The sequence below is a fragment of the Onychomys torridus genome, chromosome 2 (assembly GCF_903995425.1).
Source record: "Onychomys torridus chromosome 2, mOncTor1.1, whole genome shotgun sequence".
Taxonomy (NCBI): domain Eukaryota; kingdom Metazoa; phylum Chordata; class Mammalia; order Rodentia; family Cricetidae; genus Onychomys; species Onychomys torridus.
In genome coordinates this window covers 13,919,035-13,937,242 of record NC_050444.1, presented here as the reverse complement: position 1 = coordinate 13,937,242, position 18,208 = coordinate 13,919,035, and the positions used below count along the sequence as shown (strand labels likewise).

General features: G+C 43.0%; 1 protein-coding gene across 1 annotated transcript in view; it reads right to left on the bottom strand.

Moving 5' to 3' along the window:
- Nucleotides 1-9,858, bottom strand: part of Cdh17 (cadherin 17) — a 69,424-nt gene extending 59,566 nt beyond the window's left edge. Inside the window, exon 1 of the mRNA XM_036179992.1 lies at nucleotides 9,734-9,858. The gene's annotated coding sequence lies outside the window, so the exon portion shown is untranslated. The remainder of the gene's footprint in view (nucleotides 1-9,733) is intronic.
- Nucleotides 9,859-18,208: the final 8,350 nt, after the last annotated feature.

Here is an 18,208-nt window from a genome sequence, read left to right as displayed (position 1 = left end):
TTAAAACTTCACATTTCACAGAAATTTTAACTTTCATCCTGACATGTGTCATGACTAACTGATTCCAGTATATAAATAAAATTCCCCCTTGGCCTGCTAGGGAACATGGCTGCCTATTATAATACCAGACTGCCAAAGTCAAAATAAATAAAATTTAAAAGAACAAACAAGGAACCAAAGCATGTATTCATTTCACTAAAATTCCAAGCCAGCTTATTATTATACCTAGGGATTATGAATGATGCCAGGTTAGTTCATCCTTTCATTTGCTACAGGTTTTCTACATTGAATATGTATTACTAATATCAATAGCATAAAAAAGTGATTAAAACTTTAATCATTACAAAACATGTAAATACCCTTAAGAATAGGAACATGCTATCCCACTTTAGTCTCACAAAATCCCTGGGAGATAAAAACATGTGTCATCACCTTCAGACCTTCTGGTGACAAGTCCTTAAAGCTGGCATGGAGCGGGGCAGACAGTGGCACAGGGCCAGGCCGCCCAGGACGCAGCCCAGCCCTATTTCAACCATAAGCAAACAATCGCACTGCTCTGTACCCAGTTTCCTCATGTGGAAAATACCTAGTGATTACATAATCATAGCATGAAATAAGGAGTAATAAGGAATTGCTGGAATGTGATGGGTAAGGAAATTGGGCTCAAAGTTGAGCAGTTTGCCTAAAGCCCCTTGGGTAAGAAATGGCATGGGTGGACATCTCACAAGGTAGGTGAACTCCAAACTCCAAACTTCTTTCCATTCCTTCTTCTATGTGATGTGCAGTAACACATACACACACACACACACACACACACACACACACACACACACACGCACACGCACACACACACACACACACAGTCACATAGGTGGAGACATTTATACAATGTACAGTTTTCACATTACCATCTAAATTAAATAACCCACTCTTAAGTTTCCATGGCTATTTTAAGAAAAAGATCGAATTAAAGTCCTTCTGGACTCTTAGATTCATTAATTCCTTGACTGTTTAAAATTTAGTTTTTGTAACAGAATAAATTTGGTAGGCATGCCAAATATTTTAGATTAAATTCATTATAATTAAATACAAACAAGACATGCTTTTTAACTATTGAGGACTGCTTATTTGATTTGGGAAAACATTGAAACAAATATGAGTCTTCCATAGTCTAGAATAGTAGGAATGGAAATACAAGCAGCCCATATATCCACAAATTCCTAACCTGCAGATTCAAGTAGCCACAGATAAAAAATATTGGAGATGGACAGGGGGCATGTGCCAGCATTAAACACATGAGAAAGTTGTTTATCCTTCCCAAAATAAGACAAGATGCCAATGATTCCTATGGCACTTACAATGAATGAGGCATTCAGCCTGATGAGACATCCCAGAAGGAAGTGTGGTACTGACCAGTAAGATTGCCATGAGTGGCTGACCAGACATCATTATGTCAAGCCAAGTACAGCAGAGCTGGAAGACAAACGCTGCATGTTTTCTCTCACGTGCAAAACCTAACCTTAAATGCAATACTCTGGGCTGGGGTGGTGCGCGCCTCTAAACCCAGCACTCGGGAGGCAGAGGCAGAGGCAGAGGCAGATGGATCTCTGAGTTTGGGGCCAGCCTGGTCTTCAGAGAGAGTTCCAGGACAGTCTCCAAAACTACACAGAGAAACCCTGTCTCAAAACAAAACAAACAAACAAACAAAAAACCCAAAAGCAGTCCATGTATATGTGCTCATGTATTTGTGTTTGAAATTAGAAGTCATGAAATTAGAAAGGCAATTGTGAAAGGGAAGGGAGGGATCTTAAGGGGTGTGGGCAATAGAGCAAAGTAACACAGTCCAGAAGACTGACAGGAAAACAGCTGGAGTAGCCTTTAAAGTTAATTATTTTTAAATTAAAACCAATTATGCATTTCGGTAGCATAAGCTGGTTTGGAATGTATGGGAGGAGGTGGGTAGTTACACACAATATCACACCCTTTTCCCTAAGGACCTGAATCTGGTAGGTGTAGATGCCCTAGATACCAAAGGGATCCTCATGGCTACTGAGGGGTGTGTACTCTTAAGCTTAACTGCCTTTTTTACAGGAACAAAATCCACATGACCAGTTATCAACCTCTGCTTTCTTCATTGTAGTCCTCAAATTCCTCCCTATCCAGGATCCTCACAAGCTCCGCCAGCTCTACCAGGCTTATCTACCGCTCCCTCCCCACACCCTGGCCACTGTGCACTTTGCCCAGATCACTAGATCTGTGCCCTGCACTCCCTGCTCTCCCACCAGCCACAAGCATAGACAATGACCAGCAGGAATTTGCTTCACAAAGCCTGGTTGTAAGCTCCTTTCTCATACTTCCTCTGCTTCTCACATCAGCAGGGTGATGATGGTCTAGCTCACTCATTTACTTAGAGACACTGAGTCAGGCTTCTTAAATGTTCCTTAGGATACCAGAAACTCCAAAACAAGGAGCTAGGCCCTGCTTCTCCTTCCTTCAGGAAATCATCCTTGACTCCAGACAGAGGCCTCTTCCTTTCGAGCTTCCTATTCTCATTATTTATCATTTATTGATTGATTGATTGATTGATTTATCTATCCTTTATTTATTGGTGTTACTGCTTCTACTAAAAAAAATAAAATCCAGTGGAGCAGAGATCTTTTTTAACCTCCAGAGTGCTTCATACCGTAACTCACATATATTAAGATCTCAACAGATGTTTGCTGAATTCTACAGATTCGTCATTGTCTAACGTGGAAAGCCTATTAATTTGTTTTCATCTTTAAGATTTCAGAATAAATATTACTCTCATAAAATAACTATTCACTAATTTGAGATTTAAAGCCTAATCTTAACGCATAGTACAGCAATTCATTTTTTATTGATGAAAGGGGTTATTTCTCTGTTAAATGCAGTAAAATTTTTGCTCCAATAAATGGTTGAGAAGCAGGTGGAATATCCTCTTTTTACTTAACTGGTTTTTTGGACTCTTGAATTTTGCAAAGAAATACAAGTTGGATGAGAGAAAAATCATTAATAAATATTAATTTTATTATTTTATTGATAAATAATAATTAAATAAAAACACTAATAAAATGAATGTCTCATCATTGCCAGGGTGTTCAAACAGGTAGTGATGAAAAGCCATCTGCTTGTCGTTTGCATATAGTATTACCACTCACAGGATGGTTTCCTGTGGGAAGTAGAAATAATCACTTGCCATGTCTTTGTAAGAGTGTCATGATTTATCTGAGGGCAATCCTCCATATCATGAAGTTGTAAGAAATGTGAACTAACTCTGGAGGCTGATTGGTTTGGGGCCAGGCTTCTGCCCTGACTTCTAGCCCTGGTCACTCCTCTTAAAGCAAAGGGCAGTGAGAGTATCCCCGAGAATGATGAGAGTCAGGGTTAATACTGGGATGGGGTGTGTTACCCTGTGGTCTGCACTTCTCAGCAGATCTTTAAACACTACTGGTCCAGACATCTCTCACAGCCTCCAAATAGGCAAATGGAACAGCAAGTTGAAGCCTTTCCCCCAAATGATTCAGAGCAAACTACACCAATGTGAGAATTATGTCCAAGAACTTTGTTCTCTCAGACGGGTCTTGATTTTACTTCCTCTTCGAGGGAGCATGACTCACTAGGTGAATATCAGACCCTGACAGGCAACCACTGACACTGTCTAAAGCCACTGACACCCACATCATAGGACAACTCGGAGGGAGATATCACCTGGACAGAGCTTAGCTGACTTTCCAATAACTCAATGGCATCTCCTCTGAAGGGTTGACCCGACCATCTGCTTGGAAATTTTGCTGTTGTCAGTGTCTCCCTCAGGAGCAAAGATCAATTCAGACAGTTGCTATGGTGACTATCTGAAAGGTCAAGCGTACCTGCAGTGACAGAGATCAAAGGCTCTGGGCTCTTAACCAGTTTTGAACAGTAGACCTCAGTCACCTCACCCAGGAGGTGGCTTATCAGGACCTTGACCTTGAATGTGGATCTCTCTAGGGGAGGTGCCTCCACAGAGTCCACCACAGCCCAGAAGCCACAGACATCCCTGCAAACTGAGTAGGATCACAACACAAAGGTGGTCGGCACTTACTGGAAACAAGCCACATGGCGCTGAGACTTTGCTATGAATTATCTTATGATTTTCTTCAGCGGAACCCTATGAAGCAGATACCACATGCATTTAAGATGAAAATATCAAATGGCAAAAGTCTGAGAGATTAAGAGACTTGGCCAAGGTCACACTGCCATGATCATTTCCAGGCCATCTACCTTGAAAGCATCACTTTCACCCATTATATATCCTTCCACACATTTGAAAAGAGTTTTCTTGTACTTTATGGCTGCTCCTCCTCTTCCTGAGCGGATGTGACTCACCTGCCCTAACACACACCTCACACCATGCCAAGGCCAAAGCTGTGTCAGTCTGAGAGATTTTACTCTTGTATAGAATGTATTTGTATATTGTTCTTTCCTCACATCCCCTCTGAGCCTCACCCAGGAGCCTCTCAATCTTTAACCAAGCCCCAACGGGATTAGGTGAATAATGTATCTTTCTCCCAAGTTCATATGTCAGAGTGCTAACTCCCAACTTCCTCAATATGTGACTTCATTTCCAATTCTTCAAGGAAAATGGAGTTAAAATGAGGACATCAGGATGGGCCTTAACCCAAGATGGCTGCTGTCCCTATAAAAATGGGAAATTTGAACATAGATTCATAGACAAGAAAGAAGATCTCTTGAACGTGAAGGCAGCCATCTACCGGAGAGTGGCCTGGAACAGAATTTCCTCCGTGGACCTCAGAAGGAACTCTGTAGACCCCTAGGTCTTAGACATGAGCTCCAGAACCATGAGATGGTGGATTCTGTTTCAGCCACTCATTCCTGACCAACAAGGTGCTGCCATCCTAGGACAGAGGGAGCCTCCAAGGAGACTTCCCAGTGCTAACGTGTTATTATACATCTGAGGACATCCCCGAGGCGGCATTGAAAGCACAAGTCTGAGCAATTCTCTCGCTGGTCTCTAACACTTCTCAAAGGCTTTCCACCAGCTCAAGACACTCTTGCCATTTCTCTACTTCCTTGGAGTAATTGCAGGGACTTTCTAAGTCTCCAATTTCCAAACCTACAGAAACTCAGCATGCGAACACTGATCCATACTCACACCTGGTGAAAAGCTAAGTGCTAGCAAATCCGAAATAAGGTCGACCATCTCTGGTCCTTTTCAGTTGGGTTTTTGAGGGAAGAGAGTGACACCAATGAGCTTTGGAATAGCTCATCCAACACTGAGAAAGGAGCCATGCAAAAAGCAAGGAAGGTGTGGGAGAAGGACACTGGATTAGTTTATCACAGGGTGGTGTGGGCAGAAAAGGATGTGACTGGACTCGTAATACCTCCACAACTGAGCAGTGCTGCACAGACTGTATGTCATTTGTTTTACAGCTGCGTTGTATATTGCTAACAGCAGCATAAATTTAAGGCAAGGCCAGATATGAATAAAAATCAGATTAAAAGTTGGCTCACACCATTGTTCACCAAGCCATGCTGAGGTCACCCAAGCCCTTCTTTCTGCTCTGGCTCACAAATCATTGGCGCCAATTACATCACTTAAGTAGGAGCTGACCAGTTTGCACTCTTGACAAATGAGGGACCCAATTAAAGCAATTCTTAATAGGCTAGAAACAAGCACCCAGGCATCAAATGAGTTCTGCTGACTGATGAGTCCTGAGGTGGGAAGTGGCAGTGTGGTCTGCTTAGAGCCGAAGGAAAAGAAAAGAAGGAAAGAGGAAGGAAGGGGAGCAGACACCCCTACATCTACCCCAGACCCCACAAACACATACAAGCTTTTTGGTCTCACTAAACTTCATAGTGTGGATAATCTAGCCTCTGAATATTAGAATCTGGACTTAGGTATCCAAAATTGGAGGTGATTACTTTATCAGTAGGTTCATGATATAATACATGAATTCACAAGGAGACAAATAATTCCCCTGGAAAAGTTAAAATGATTTAAATTTACATAATTAATAATAGGAATAATAGAATTACTAATGTAATTACCTTTGTTAGATAAATAATATAGCTCCCAGGAATATTTTGAGGAACATTTTCATGGTCTCCTGGTTGGCTTTCTTTCCATCTACCATGCCCACAAATTAGACAAGGATTGGTCCAGCTGTGAAGAAAGGCTCTCCACTCCAAGTCTCTCAAGACATACTAGCTGTGGAGGCTTGAATGAGAAACCCAGAGTTATGTGAACATTCGATCCCAAGTTGTCACTATTTGGGGAGACGGTACAGCCTGGATAGAGGAAGCGACTCACTCAGGGTGAGCCTTGAGGTTCACAGCTGTTTCCTGCTTTCCATCTTTGCTTCATATTGCAGTTGAAGATGTGATCTTTCTGATCCTTGCTACTGCTGCCATGCCTACCTGCTGCCTGTTGCCAAGCCCCACCTACCCCTCCCATTATGGACTCCCTCTCTCTGAAACCATAAACTCCAATAAACACTTCCTTCTAAGCTGTCTTGATATTTTATCACAGCAACAGAAATGTAACTATTGGAGAAAGTATCTAATAATCTAGCCCCAGGAAAGGCATCCCAAGTCATCAGAGGGATGCAGACTTTGATGTGGGCATAGCAATATGCTTCTCAACTATCTTACTCCAGGAGACAGGACTTAGCCCTGCATTTCCTGATGTGAGCAGGTTATAGTCCAGGTTCCCTGGAAGGGGGTAAGAAGGACTCCATACATAGTAGGCCCCTACAGTGAGGGTCCTCTCTGACCTAAAGACAGAGGTAGGGATCGCTGTATCTCATAAAAGATGGCTTGATTTTTTTAATGAAGGTTTCTTTTGCGGGAAGCAGCATTTTTTCGTGTGGATAAAGCCTAAGATCACACATGCTGGCTTCCAAAATTCAATAGGAGTTAATCTAAATTCCACAGGATGGAGACATTGGAGGATGTAAAAAAAAAAAAAAAAAAGTCACCATTTGCTATTGTACTAGTTAATTTGCCTAATATATAGGCAGGCAAACAGGTAGTCATGCTCAAGTGTAAGAGGCTAACAGTCTCCCTTCGGTAGTTAATCTAACTGATGACTATGCAGAAGAGAGAAAGCAAAAATGAATTTAACTTCATTCTGCCTAACGAAGGGTACCTAACCCTAAAAGCTTTATAATGAATTGAGTGTCTTTTAAAGTGTGCGTTTACTAAACATTTGCTAAAGCTAAGCACTTTGGAAAATCTATTTGTTTAAATACAACAACCCTGTGATATGGGTCCCACTATCATACAAGGCAGGAAACTAAACTCAGGGAAGTTGAGGAAAGGTTTTATTGACTGAATGCAGAGATCAGGGAAGGAACCATAAGCTAGGCAGCATGCATGAGAGAAAGATGCTCATCTTTAAACATCTCCAGAACAGAGATCAGGCATTCTGATTCCCTTGACTCAAAAGCTGCATGTGGCACTTGCCTACCTGCATGTGGCCCTGGAGTTAATCCCTAGCATCAGAGAGAGAGAAAACATAACTACAAGTCACAATCATTTGAATATGGTAAGAAATGATTGAATCTGAACATCTTGGGTAAAATTTAAATTGTTATCATTACAGAATACTTTTAAGAAAGATTCAGGCTTTCTTTCACCACCTATGCCACTGCCAAGCACAGATTAATCTGTTACATATCGCTTACACAAAATATCTGTTTTTATAATTTTTATATAATTACTACATATTAATAATTGAGCTACTGGGTGACTATCTGATTGCATTAAGTTAACATATGTCAAAGTGAAGTAAATATTCCTGTTTGTTCTCACAACTTACAAATGGCAGATGGATCTGCCCCCGAGAAAATTCTCTATGTCTTTCCTTGTTTACTGCAAGGGCATTCACTCTGTGAATGTTGACTTCTTTTCCAGGAGAAGGTCGGGATAACTGAGCCAGGTCAAGCTGAGGTGGGTAGGCCACAGAAAGGCTAAACCCATTCTAAATTAAACACCAGAGATTTCTGAATGAACACAATTTTATGCCAACAAATAAACAAATGTTTCCACTCCTATTGCATGTTTATCTTGTGAGAAAGGAACAAAACAATGCTCAGCATTGCTTCCCAGACTCAGCTCTCTAGACATGGAAGTGGAGCATGTTTTCTTTCTAGATCCTTCCTTTGACAGTAGAACATGGGTTCTTAGCATAGCTCTATGTGTGTGTGTACACGTGCTTGTGTGTGTGTGCGTGTGTGTGTGTGTGTGCGTGTGCGTGTGTGTGTGCGTGTGCGTGTGTGTGTGTGTGTGTGTGTGTGTGTGATGTAGGGTGATCTTTCTAGAAGGTTGTGGTGTTACACGCTATCATCCCAGCATGCAGGAGAGCCACAAACTGCACTACATAGCAAGTGCCCATCTAGAAAGACTCTTTCCTGTGCATCATTGGGCTTGTCTTGTTTTTCCTACAAAGCAAACAGCAACACCTCAGCCCTACCTGGTTCAGTCACCCGGCTTTCTCCTGGAAAAGAGGTCAACATTCACTGAGGGTCTACCCTTGCAGTAAACACTTTACCTGTGCATGTGTTCCTCATGGCCCCCCATTTAGGCAGGTTATCTGTTATCTAAATGGAAAAGATTAGGGTTCAGAGGGCATAAATGTTCTGCCTCATGTACTCTAGTCAGTCACTGAGAAAACTGGCCCAACCCAACTGACTAACCCCAGAGACTCATGAAGTATCTGCCCCACAGCAAACTGTAGACTCTCGGGGAAAGGATTCCTTTTATTTCTTTAGAAAACCTCAATGGTGCCTCTTCTCCTTGTCATCTGAATGTATATTCTCTTCTCTTAAACAAACCTGGCTTGAACTTACATTCTTATAGAAAAATAAAGGGAAAAAAGTATCAGAGAAGGCATTGCCCAAACAGTCTGCTTAGCTTGGCACACCCTACTATAGGGAGCCTGTTTCATCCCTACAAAGTCACCTGTAATCAAGAAACACAGGCCATGACCACAACTGCAAAGAATCCAAGTGACATATGACATCTCAAGAATCCCTCATAAGCCATGAGGAGAACCAGAAGGTTACACACACACACACACACACACACACACACACACACACACACACACAGCAACACAGCAGCCTCCCTTTCTGGACTGTAAGGCAGGACTAGTTCTCTCTCTTTAATTTTTATTCTAGTACTTTCTCCTTTCTCCTCTGCCACCCCTTCCCACCATGTCCCAGTCAGTCCTAAGAATCAGACACTGGATTCATCTTCTCTGAAAAGTAGACAGAACAATCTTCAAAGACATCTGAGAAACGTTCAATTTATGAGAATAAGATTCTAACTCCAATTTCTACATTGGAGTTCTAGAGGGTCATCAGCCCAGTTGTAGATGCTAATTACAGCTAATGGCTGTTAATACTCATTTACACTTCAGAGAACCCAATATTTCCTTTAATTCCACTCAAAGCTCAGTTCAACCAAAGCCACTTCATCCAGTGAATGTCTGAAATACAGACTCATGAGACGGAGTCGTTAGAGAAAGAAACTGTGTCCTGCCCAAAAGCTAGCGACACCAGGAAAATGTGCCTTTTCCAGTAATTCTGCACACTGCACCTTCACGAATACATTTATCCAGCCCTTCTCAAGTCCCCTCCATGCCTGCCACCCCACCACCTAAAACTGAAACATTGTTACTGAAACAATGGTGAGGATGATCCACCCTTACCTTTCTGCAAGTAAGAAAATGCTGCTTAGAAGTTGTTGGCTTCCATTCAGCTGTAGAGACACCTGCTGCAGCTAGAGAACCCTGGAGACACTTCCTCTACCTGCTCTCTTCCTCTAGCCTCTCCCTTCACCTCCAGTGAAAGAGTCAAACATTAACCACTAACATTTTTATTGATCCCGGAGAGCCACTGGGTACCATAAAAGGTACATTCAATCCAGGAAAGAAGTTACTTTATATGCCAGAGTTCCTTTCATACTGAGCATGCTTTCAAAGTGGTTGCTGAGTTGTTATTGTTATTTAATATATGAGCAAATTAGAAGTTAAGAAGTTCGAATGATGATGTTGGCTGTGTATCCATCTATCTCTAGAGTGTGATCCCTGTGACATCCAACACTGAGTGCAGTGTCTGCAAAGGAGACCCTGTCAACAAGTACTTGTATAGGTTCCATGCAAATAGAAAAGACAAGGCACCAAGTCTGGTGACGATGCAGCCCACTGATAGCCCTGGCAAGAGAGGCTAGAGATGACCCAGATGGCATGCTTAAAGACACAGGGCTGTAGACTTCTGGAGCCAAGGGTTCCATTCAAAGACTGTGCGAGACAACTAAAACTTCCCCCAAACACAGACAACCCCACACACAATTCAGGGAATGGGCTTCTTCCCTAAGGTAATTCCAGTCTTACCAAGTATTCCGGGCAAAATGCTGTAGAACGGCATTTTTTTTTAAGCTAATGCTATATATGTCTTCAGTCAAGGCTTCATTCTGATGGATGGCTAATTCCCACACTTCGGTGGCACTGGGAAGCCATCCTGAAAATGTGAAGCCATGACAGTCGGAGGTCACATATGTCCAACTTTGCCCTGTTTCTAGGGACCTTCTGAAGCTGCCATTGTCTGTCTTTTCCCTCCATTGCTGGGTTCAGGACCCTGAAAGGTCAGGCCTGCTTTGATGAAAGTCCCTTCCCTCCAAGATCTCCAGAGCAGCTTTCCTGAACCCTCCAAACCACCGATGGAAAGACCCTACATACTGGGTATCCCGAAAGTGAAACAGCTCCATTGCACATGGATGTCAGCTTCTGTGGTGGAGCAGAGGATCCAGGAACAGTCCTTCCTCTTGTCTCACTGAATTTAGAGAAGCAAGATTAACATGGCCAAGAACTTCTCAAATTTGTACCATCTCTGCTCTCCTGTCTGCTAGACAAAATGACCACAACATCAAGTACCATCAGCCTTCCTGATGTTTCACTTCCTGGAACCAATTAACTAGCCCTCCTCTCACAGGACTACTCTGGAAGGAACCAGCTTCTTGCCTAATAGTCTTTTAATAATGTGAATAAAAAGTAATTTAGCCTGCAAAGTTTTTTAAGAAAAGGCACAGATGGATAACTTTCTAGATCATTGTTGTTTTCAGTAATAATACCATGCTGGCATGCCCATGGCGTGTGGGCATATCAGTTAGAGGTGTCTTCTCAAGTCTATGAATAGATGCCAACTCAGAGAGAGAAAATAACAGAAAGAGATTTTGTATCTGGTGGAGTCTCATGGCCTGTGAAACACAGTTAGGCCTCTATCCTACCTAGTCTGTCTGATTTAAAGTGCCAGCAGCATTCATGGCTAGACTCTTCCAACTCCATGTGAATAACACAGTAAACCCTCCCATGGCCATTCTTCTCAGGAGACAACCATGATCCTGCCTGTGTCACCTATTTTATGCTACTTCTATCCTTGCTCACAACTCAGAATTAGTTGAGTCAACTCTGAAAAGTCCAAAATAGCCCTCCAAATAACATGGGATTGAATTTCTGGACTCTTGTCTCCTTGGTTCTCTGAAATAATGGGTTCATGTGGTTCTGAGAACAATGTCAATATTCATCAGACCAGTTATTCCTCCAGACTAACTCCAAAGACTGATGATTCATGTTAACCAATACATAAGTCAGGGTAGATGCCACTATGTTTTAGAAATCCATCCATGCAGGGACAACAGAGCAAAGCCTTCTTGGTAACAACAGGAGCAGGGACAATACAGGTCATGAAAACTGGTGTTTCTCTCCTTGAAAGCAAAGACTGTAGAATTTTTACAACATAAACAATTGACTAGGGGTGGGGAAATAGCTCAGTCAGTGAAGTGCCCATTGTTCAAGACTAAGGTCTAGAGTTTGACCTCTTTCCTCCCCCAAACCCCCATGTGACAAGCCAGAGAACATCTTTGGAGTTTGCTGGCCAGCCAGCCTTGCCTAATCAGTTGGCCCTCAGTTCCAGTTGGGAGACCCTGTCTCAAATACACAAATTCCTGAGGTACACACAAGCATACATATCTACACAAATAAAACATGCAAACATACATGAAAAATGAATATTCATATAAAAGAGTTCAATTGTAGGTACTGGATACAGGGGATAATGTTCCTTCTATAAGCCATAGGTCACGAAAACAAAAAGCCCAACATCAAGTGTAAGATAAGCTGTTGGTCAGGGGTATCCTAGAGACCCCAAAACAATACAATCTACTACTTAGCTGCTCACCAGAACTTTATGATAAGACCCTTTTACTGACACCTCCACATACCTTGATCACAGGACATGCAGAAAATCAAGCTGGTACTGACCAGGAAGCTGACCATCAACCTGCTGGCTATCTTTCACAGTACTAGAAGAGGCCATGCAGGCTTCTGGGGGAGAAAAGTCACCAAGGGTCTTACCCAGCTGTAAATCCTGAGAGCTACAATAACAAGCAGTGGGGCAAGAGTGGCACAAATGCCATGGGGTAACCAACCACTCTCTGATTGTATTTCAGACCTGCCCCATAGGAGGTAACATATACCTGGTACTGGAAATCAGGCCAAGAGCCCAAGGTTGGGAGACTCATGGGGCCAAGAACAAATCTACTACTATTATTTTGCTAAATAAACATAATATCAAACTGCTCTCTAAATTTTTATCTCTTTACCCATAGATTAGTGAAGCTCTGAGACCTTGGAGAAGTTTATTTGTGCAGTGGACAGAGGCTAACTCAGAAACTAACAACTGGTCCAAGTGCAGAGACTCTGTGTGAGTGCTCAACCATGAACAGGACATTTATGTCACTCCCCCACCCTAAGGCTCAGGGATGATGGGGTAAGGGAATGGAAAGATCATAAGAGTCAGAGGTCAGGGAGGTCTGGAGTGAAACAGTGTCTTCCAGACATGAAAGGAAAGCTGCACTCATGAACTCATAGCCCTGGGGCCACCTCCACAGGATCGAGCCAGGAAACGTCTCAGCATGGAGGCACAGTGGCTTAGGAGCCCCAACCCTGATCTTGTGGACAGTTGATGGTTTCTGGAGAAGAAAGAGTCTCTTTCGGGGTGTGGCCCCTGGAAGGTTGACCTACAGTCCAGTGGACAGACCCACATCCATGAGTATATGAGCAGCACAAACTGGATTCAGTGAATTACACACACACACACACACACACACACACACACTCTCTCTCTCTCTCTCTCTCTCTCTCTCTCTCTCTCTCACACACACACACACACACACACACACACACATACACACAAAAGGAGGACAATAATTTGGGGGGTATCAGCTGGATCTGAGAGGAGTTGGGGAGGAGTGGGGGTACATATGATCAATTTACATTGTATACATATGTGAAATTCCCAAAATACTAATTAAAAAAATTTTTTTTGTTGGTTTTTTTGTTTGTTTGTTTGTTTGTTTTTTTTTGAGTCAGAGTTTCTATGTGTAGTTTTGGTGCCTGTTCTGGATCTCACTCTCTAGACCAGGCTGACCTCAAACTCACAGAGATCCTCCTGGCTCTACCTCCCAAGTGTTGGGATTAAAGGCATGCACCACCACCACTCAGCAAAATATTTTATTCTTAAAGAAAAGTAAACAAGAGGGTATGAAAAATGCTTTTAGCCGGGCAGTGGTGGCTCATGCCTTTAATCCCAGCACTCAGGAAGCAGAGGAAGGCAGATCTCTAAGTTCAAGGCCAGCCTAGTCTACACAGGATAGCCAGAGCGACACAGAGAAACCCTGTCTGAAAAAAACAAAACAACAAAAAAATGCTTTTAATTGTAGATAGTTTCATGAAGGTGAAACGTTTTTAGCACTTTTGTCTGTTGTGGTGATATTTTGTATATAATCTAACAAATAAAGCTTGCCTGAAGATCAGAGTGTGGAGCTAAGCCATTAGTTAGCCACAGAGTCCAGGCAGTGGTGGCACATACCTTTAATCCCAGCACTCAGGAGACAGAAGCAGATGGATTTCTGTGTATTCAAGGTCAACCTGGCCTACACAAGATTGATCCAGTCTAAAAGAAAAAAATAGAGCCAGGCAGTGGTGGCACACACCTTAATCCCAGCACTAGGGAGGTGGAGACAAGAAGTGATATGGCTGGGCAGAGAGAGGAATATAAGGCAGGAAGAGACAGGAACTCAATCCCTTTTGGCTGAGGATTTTGAAGAGGTAAGAACTAGTGGCTGGCTGCTCTGCTTCTCTGATCTTTCAGCTTTCATCCTAATATCTGACTCTGGGTTTTTATTAATAAGACCAATTAGGATTCATGCTACAGTCTGTAATGATATTTTAGCCACTCCTCTAACATTAGCCATAGAAATTTCATAAATAATGTCACATTTATCAATCAGGTTAATTAGCAAAAAAATGTATAGGTAGACTTTGCAGAAAAATATGAAAGCCGAGAATCGCTCTCAAAATTTAAAGTGTGGTACATTTCTGCTACATTTAGCCTTTAAAACTCAGGAAACTGGAATCAGTTAGTGCTGACATTTTCTACTTTCAAGTACTTGAACTATTTCTCTAAATTGTGAGTTACATACTATACATCAGACGATCCACACTCGCCTTCCCTAATACACATGTATGGAAATGTTTTAATTACTTATTCTCTGTCCTGAATCTGTTAACTTAATGTCGATGACAAAAGACAATGTTGCCATCCACCATCTCTTAGGAATCACTTCTTAGACCTGAACACCCTTTGGTTACATAATTCAATAGTTCTGAACAGTCAAGCTTACCTACAGACTCAACCAGCTGGCAGGAACCCAGACAACCAAATGACTCTGCATGTCTTCCAAGTAATACTTTACATTATTTTTGTTCCACATGTTTTCCGTTGTATGAAGCAAAACTAATTTCCTGCTAGTCAGTACTTTCAGCTGAAACCAAATCTTCCCTAATTCCTTTCACCTCCCAGGACAGGATCTTTTCCATGACTAATTCAAGCAGCATGGTTTCCACCTTCCCATAGTTCTTATACCTGGTTCTGAGTGTGTTCCGAGGCTCTTTTTCTTGTTGTTGTTTTTCTTGTTTTGCTTGTTGAAAATTTTCTAAACCAGATAACTATAGGGTACCATTAAAGGATTTTAAACTCAGATAATAAAATAAATTATGAGCTAACAGCACTGAACCACATGTACTGTTTGTCTTGGTCACTGGTCTATTACTGTGAAGGGACACTATAATCAAGGCAACTCTTAGAAAAGCATTTAATTGGAGCTGACTTACAGTTTCAGAAATTTAGTCCATTATCTTCATGGCAGAGAGCTTGGTGGTATGCATGGCAGATATAGTACTGGAGAAGTAGTTGAGACTATATCCTGATCTGCAGGCAGAGAGAGAGAGAGAGAGAGAGAGAGAGAGAGAGAGAGAGAGAGAGACTCTGGGCTTGGCATGGGCTTTTAAAACCTCAAAGCCCACCCCCAGTGACACGCTTCATCTAACAAGGCCACACCGCTCATTCCTTTTCATCCTTTTAAATAGTTCCACTCCCTGGTGACTAAGCATTCAAATCTATGGGCCTATGGGGGGCCATTCTTATTCAAACCACTGTTGTTGAAAAACTTGTAGCTGACAGCCACCTTATACTGGTGCTAAAAATATTCAGTTGAGAACTTTGAGGGCTGGAGAGATGGTTCAGTAATTGAGTATGCATACTGCTCCTCTAGAGGATTGGAGATCAGTTCCCAGCACCCACATAAGGCAATTCAAAATCACCTGTAACTCCAGCTCCAAGAGATCTGCCGACCTTTTCTGGCCTCATCTGTACAAACCCATACACAGATACACAATCAAAAATGAATAAAACAAATCTTTAAAATAAAAAAGTTTAAAGATAATAACAAACCCCAAGCCCCATGTCTTCCTGGCAGATAGAGGCTCAGTCAGCAGTTGTTCATTCCATGGATATTTGAATTATCTGCATGGAGTTGCTAGTCCACATCAATCCTTAATCAGGCTCCTGGTACCCACATGAGGAAACTGGGGAAGGGCCCCTGGTAGTAAGTACTTGTCTTCCCAGCTGTGTACCAGCTGGGCCTTCCAAACCTAAAGAGTTTTCCCAAGCCTAGCTTACATCCTGAGGTGCTAGCTCAGTAGGTCTAGAACCCCAGCGACCTGGTATTGTACCAACACTCTAGATTTATGACACAGGAGCCCTCGCACAAGCAGCACTAGCTTAGTGCTCTGTCCATCAGTAAACACTCTTCAGCAAGGCCTGTGCTTGTTAAGACATTTTCCCACCATGCAAGACCCGTTTCTGCAGAGATATCTCAGACAACTATCAGGCCAGATCTGGCAGACACAGCCCAGTCAGCCACAAACATTTTTTCTCACAGTCAGATAAACCCTTGATTTGACCTTGCATGTTCTTTAAATTCCGAGAGCTGATAGTGATCTTGGTTTTCTGAGACCTCTCATTGGATTTCACCAAACAAGCTTTTGCTTACATCTAGTTAAGGGGTCCTATCAGTGCATCTGGCATCCTCCACACAGAAACATCCATCTGTCACCACACAGAAACAGCACTTGCCAAGATGACCAACCACTGTCTTGTGAAAATCGGAATGGCACTCTCTGTCTGTGCCTTTGTGACCTCCGATAGCACTCAACACCATCACTAGCTCTCACTGAGTCACCCTTTTCCCAGGGTGTCCTCACCAGAACTGTCCTGGTTTTCTTCTACCTTTGGAGGCAATCCCTTGCCTCTGTATATGTTGGACTCCTTGGGTCCGATCCCAGATTATCTTACCTTGTACCTCACTCTGGGAGATTGGGTGTGTCAAATTTCTCTCTCCAGCTCCCCGGTGATTCCCCGCAGAGAGGATGTGACTGGAAGAACCACAAGTCTGTTTCCTGGGATGCTGCTTACATATCCCCTGTGGCAGTTGTCCTGAGCCTCTCTGGGGGAGGAGCTGTGTTTGGAGGGCTTTGGAGGGGCGGGTTTAGGGAAAGAGATGGGGAAGGGAGCTAAGGTGGATCTTCCACCAGACTCCTTCCAAACACTCATAACCAGCAAAACATATCTCCAGCCCCAGCCTTACTAATTCCTCTAAAACATGTCCCTTCTTGCATGCTACCCCTTCATGATAGTCCTGGCAGCCCTCCTGGCTCATGCTTAGCCAGACCACATGCTGTAACTGGCTTATTACTCTTGCCCCTCACTAAACCTACTAACTCAGGAGACCAAGAAAACAAACTGTCCTCCCTTTTGCCTTCTAGTTCAGTAAGTCCCATCCCCACATCAAACCAGGAGAGCTTCCAAAGAGCCACTCTACCTTACAACCAAATTTCCAGACACTTCCTGACAGGAACTGAAACATCACAATTTTCCCTTACTCGGGGTTCCGGGTAAAGGAGGGCCACAGTCCCTCCATTAAAGGAAGAAGGAAGCACATTGCTGGCCCAGATTCCTATAGCACCACCTGGGTACATGCTAAGCTCCAGTAAGCCACACCCAGTTTAATCTTGATTAGGCAGGTATGTGTTATGATATGTCATTTGTGTTCCGACAAATAAAGCTTGCCTGAAGATCAGAGGGTGGAGCTAGCCACTGTTAACCACAGAGGTCTAGAAGTCTGTACAGACAGGAGACAGGAAGTGATATGAGTGGGCAAAGAGAGGAAGTGATAAGGCGAGGCTGAGCCAGGAGATTGGCACTTTTTGGGCTGAGGAGCTGGAGAGGTAAGAGGTGACTGTGGCTGCTCCTTTGCTTCTCTGATCTTTCAGCTTTTACCCCAATATTTGACTCTGGTTTTTTGTTATTGATTAATTAGATTTTAGCTTCATGTGGGATCCAACTTTTGGAGCACAAATTCATGAAAAAGACTCTTGCCTGTGGCTTTGTAGCCACTGGCATAGGCCAGAGCTACACTCAGAGGCTCCTGTCAGAGTCACAGCCCTGCCAGCTAGGTTCCTTTCTTTTCCCCAAGCCTCTCTGCAGCAAACTCCACAGGCACTTGGGTTCTGAACACTGCCGGAGTTAGCCCCTCATCATCGGCCAGCTCTACCTTCAGGCAGCTCCTGCTGCATGTGCTTCTTCCCCACAATCCCCTGTGTGCGTCTTTCAGACAGCAGGTTCCCTCTCCCAGTGGGTTGTGGGTTTTCCCTGAACACCTTCCTCAGGCTGCTGCCAAACTAAGTAACTGCCTTGAAAACCTGCCTCAGTAATTCTATCTTCTG